Source organism: Apis dorsata, unplaced genomic scaffold (assembly GCF_000469605.1).
Source record: "Apis dorsata unplaced genomic scaffold, Apis dorsata 1.3 scaffold_172, whole genome shotgun sequence".
In the NCBI taxonomy this organism is placed as follows: Eukaryota; Metazoa; Arthropoda; class Insecta; order Hymenoptera; family Apidae; genus Apis; species Apis dorsata.
The window spans coordinates 639,933-644,923 of record NW_006263460.1 but is presented as its reverse complement, the minus strand read 5'-3'; the positions used below and the strand labels follow the sequence as shown (position 1 = coordinate 644,923).

General features: G+C 41.6%; 1 protein-coding gene across 1 annotated transcript in view; it reads left to right on the top strand.

The window, feature by feature from the left end:
* The first annotated feature begins 1,680 nt into the window (after nt 1–1,680).
* LOC102672885 (potassium voltage-gated channel protein Shaw-like) overlaps nt 1,681–4,991 on the top strand; it is a 55,683-nt gene continuing 52,372 nt past the window's right edge. Inside the window, exon 1 of the mRNA XM_031509742.1 lies at nt 1,681–2,179. The gene's annotated coding sequence lies outside the window, so the exon portion shown is untranslated. The remainder of the gene's footprint in view (nt 2,180–4,991) is intronic.

Genomic DNA, 4,991 nt, shown 5'->3' with positions numbered 1-4,991 from the left:
TTTTTTTTTTTTTTTTTTTTGTGCAGAGAACAATATGTTACTTGATATTACAGTTTGATAGCAGTACACCTTGTACATCCTACGTACAGCTTATCGTATATACAGAAAGTTTGTTTATAAAACTTTCAACGCGGCGAAAACGCTGTATCATAAAATTTTATTATACTTTGTTTGTTATGAATTTTTTTTATTATAAAATAAATACGATATTTCGATTGAATTAATTACATTTATCTTTCGTACCATTATTTTTTCATTATTTTATGACCTCAAGAAGGGATAGGAGAAAAATATTAATATTAATATTATAAATATAAATATTAATATTATAATCATTTCTAGAAAGATAACGTTATTATTGTTCCTTTGAAAATGACTTTATGCTATACCATAAAGCCGTGAGCATGAAATACTGGAATGTTACAGGGGATTTTAAGCAAATAACATAATTTATCTTTCTGTTGTTACATTTTTTAATACCGGGAAAGCAATATTATTATCCGTCTTCTAGGAAAGTAGATACCATGAAAATGCTACAAAAGGCTCAATTAAAATATTGAAATCCTTTGTTTCATAAAATGGATCAAATAAACAATTGTTTGTTGATTCTTTATCCACTGATGACCCTATAATTTCACGAAATATCGATAATTATAATATTATTGATTAATTAAAATATTTAATTAATCAATAATATCGAATACTTCATGATATTAAATATTTTAAATAGAAAAATCTTTTTTTTATAAATAGAATATTCATATTAAAAAAAATAATAATTTCTCGAAGAAATAATATTAAATGTAAAATAAATAGAATTTTCTCTGGATTGTGCGATATTTTTTTTTCAATACATCAAAAAAAATTACCCGTTTTCTCTGTTCATTTAAATAATTAAAAAGTATAATTATTTTCAACGAACAATTGATTCTCCTTCTTTCAGTATCGATATATTATTTCCTATTATACACCTAGCATTTTCTAAGTAATAATTCAATTTATAATTAATTTCAAGATAATCAACGAAACGAATCGTCGAACAAAATGAGAATAGAATTAACCCCCTTTCTGTCATTAAAATTCCAACGTCCAACGAGAAACTAGTGCACAACTCGGTCGAAACGAACTCGAAAGAGACCGGGGCTGAAAGAGTATAAAATCCGTAACAAAGAAGCTCGCGTTTCTCAACAAATAACCGTGTTTCTAAAACCGAAGCATCCCTTGAAATCCGCTGAAACGCATTCTCTAATTCCCTCGAAACAAACAAACCGTCCACGCGTTTACGTACGTGTGTGTGTATACGTGCACACGCACGTTGCACCGAAAGTTGGGCAGAGAAGCAACTTGGCCGGAAGCGGATTGGCGTAGCCACGGTTGGAAAAGATCTCACGGAGAATCCAGTCGAATATTGCGCAACTTGCATCGTATCGCGCACCATCTCTGCGTATATGCACGGCGAGAAAGAGAACAGAAACAAAGAGACAATCAGGAATGCAAGCTCCGAAAAAATCGGTGCTCTCGCGTAACCCGAAAAACCACGTCGCTCTCCTCTCCTTTCGTGCTAGTAGTTGTCGTGACGATCGTCGTGGTCGTAGTGACTACCCCAACGCATACGCACTCGGGCCTATGCGCGCGCCACTCGTCCCCACTATTGTCTCCATCTATCCCCACCTCGCCCCTCCTCGCAGTTTCAGTTGAAAGACAGAAACGGCGGCTTGATTCGAGGTCAGTTTAGTCCGCGCACGAGTCGAAATAAGCTGAGCTTTCGTTCTGACATCGTCGTAACATCGGGACAAATCGCGACACGAACGAATAACGATGATCTTTCGCTCGTATCGGGTGGTGGCATGGTGAGAATCAACCGGTAACCGAGATTCTTTTCGCTCGAGAGTCGGGATAAACGAACGGCGAGTTTAGTGTTGAGTAAAACGTATGCTGTAAAATATCGGTGACAGAAGAGGTTAGGCGTAGAGGAAGGGAAGGAAGAACGGACTGTGAGATCGTTGGCTTCGTCGAGTGTCGAAGCGAGTAGAGCTAGTGTTCATTGTGCCAGCCAACGGTTTACTTCGACCAGCGCCATCGTGACAAGGCAGCATCGACATGGAGGATACGGAAGCGGAATAGTGTCGTTGAGATGCCGTGAAGCAGTTCCCGAGACATGAAGAGAGCGCGACCGTGGGTAAGTAGATTTCTCTTCGTCGTTCTATCTGGATCGCTCGTCGAGTTGTCCTGAGTGGATCCTCGCCTCGAGGGACCCTTGGCCAGCCAAAGCTCAACCACCGGAGCGAACTGTGCTCGCCACGACGACTAATTATATTCGCCGCGTTTTGTCGACCGATTACTTCGCCGAGCGATCGCGAAGTCGAGAGTTTCTCGAGCTGCGACCGAGCTACGCCACCCGTATATACTATTCTATTTCAACTCTAATATTGTAATCTTGTTCTCATCGTTCTCCTTCATCCGCTTTGATCTCGTCCATCTTTATCCACGGTCGAAATACTCGAGGATCCTTTCGCATCACGATTATATTGCAATCCGTAGTGTACTCAATACTCGCACGTATATACACGTTCTTATTTCCTATTTTTCCAATCAGCTTCCTCTATTCTTCGCTCGTTCGATATATTCTTACAGCGAAGGTAGAGAAAACTAGGTGGTGGTAGGATTCTTCGATCCTAAGGGTAGACTATTTTTAATATCGCCTCTTTTCGTTGCTTTCTCGCGCTCCATCAAGCGTGATCTCATTGAAACAGCGCCTTTAAGACACCCCCAACAGTGGAATGAGAGTAAAGGGGTCGGAAAGAGAGCAGAATTCCGCGAGTCGATCGTTCTCTCGCTCTTAATCGCTCCTAACCCATATCAATCTTGGCGCAAAGCTATGGTTCGATGCACTCGTCTCGTGTATTCCTAACTTTCTTCCTCCTCCGTCGTTATCCTCCTTCTTCCGTTCTACTCGCGCGAAGTATTTTCGTTCATTGATTTATCGGATTCACCAGTTTCTCGCTTTCTCGCTCGATCGTCGCCGCCTGCCTACTTTGCCTTCCCCCGTTCACCCTTCGTGCTAGTTGTGTTGGTTCGATTTCGTTGCCGCTTCGACAGGTTAGTGCATCCTTCTCTCTCTCCTTCTCTTCCTCTCTCTTTCTCCTTCTCCCTCGCCCTCCCTTCCTCTATCCCTCTCGTTCCCTAACCAACCCACTCTCTCTTTCCACTCGTCCGCTCCGTTCTTTCCTTTCGTTCGTCCCTGCACGTCGTTGGCTCGACACGAACGATCGAAAGAAGGAATCGCGGGATGGCAATGTCGTTGGGCGTACCGAGCGCTTATATCGGCGTTTCGTGCACGCAGACTATCGATTCCACGCGACAAGGGGCCGACTGCTACTGCCGCCGCTCACCCCGACTTGTAAACCAGCTATGTGTACGAGCTTGTGGAAAGTCAGCTCGTTCCTGTCGTGACAGCACGCCGCCTTGTCTTTGCGTTAACGCCTCGTCTGTCGTGTCGCTCTGGGTGTGTGTGTGTGTGCGCGCGCGCGCGTGTGCGTGTGGTCAACAACCTTCTACTCGCGGAACGATGTCAACTACGCATATACATGTATATACCAGCCTACGATTATTTAATGGAGACGATGGGTGGATGAATTGTAACGGCGAAGGGACGGACCTACGTGCAATTTCTCGTGATTTCGGTGATCGATGCTCTAGGATAGTTTGCAGCATGATCTCGGGGAACGTGGAGGGGTGAGAATTCTTGGCGGCTGCGGTCACCGGAATTTCGTAAGTTCCGGAATCTCGCGGTCGCTCCGGCTGGATAGTTCCGCCAACCTGCAATTTGTGATTTGGGACTATTAATAGTACGTGACGTGGCGATCATTTGCCACCGGCCTCTCATTTCGATGATTGATGATTATGTAAATGGGATGGAAGGATGTGCGTCTCATTTTTATTTTATAATCGGTGTTTCATTGTTTAAAGTGGCAGGTAGAAAAAGGGAGCGTAAACGTTGGTATATTTTTAATAAAATGGAAACCTTTGTCCGTTCGTTTTTATAATGGTTTTAATTAAGTTAATGGAGTTTAGAAATTTTCGTTGAGATCAAATTAAATATTTCAAAATGAAATAAAATTAAACGAGAAAACTTGACTGTAACGCGATTACGAATGTTCGTTATTTATATTGCGATTTTTATTTCTAATTGTCCGTTGATAGAAATTCTGAATCAGAATATATAGATATTTCTAGTTGATGGGTTTCCATTTTGCGAATTGGTGATTATACCGAACGAAGGAAATTCGCAATATATTTCATGAAAGATTCATCAAGTTGCGTATTAGATTTAGTTTCCATTTAAAATGGTAGCCAAACAATTTTGGAATGATCGTAAACATCGAGTGATTCGTGACGAATACGATGCGTCAGTCAATTACTCAATGTTTCTTCACTCTCTTTATCCAATTATCTTTTTCAACGCGAGTTTTACGATATAAGAAACAACGTTGCAACAACGTTGCAACGCATTGACGATAAATCAAATTTATTATCGATATTATACCGCGTTACATCGAAAATGATTTACATCGACGCCATTTTCCCGATTTCATATTCGATTCGTGCGTATAATAACGGCAACGCGGCAATGTTAATCGAACACGTTACGAACCAATTATCCAATAAATAAAATTCAGAAATCGCACGGAATTAGAAAAATTATTTCTACTATCAAAGCGCCGCGTATTTTCCTTTTCAATAATTCCCTCTCGCTTCCCTCGTCGTTTATTTGCACCATCCCCCAGAATTTTTCAGCTTGAAAAAACCCGGACGTCCTTTGTCTGCACGCTTGAATTTTTCATCCCGTCTAACGCGGGATAAAATTTTCACGCGGGGAAATTTTTCACGCGGCCCCGTGAACGCGTGCCTGGGAACCGAAATTAACAGGGACCGCGTAATTATTCAGCGGTCAAACGTGGCCGCGTCAATCTTCTCGGTATTAAACGTTC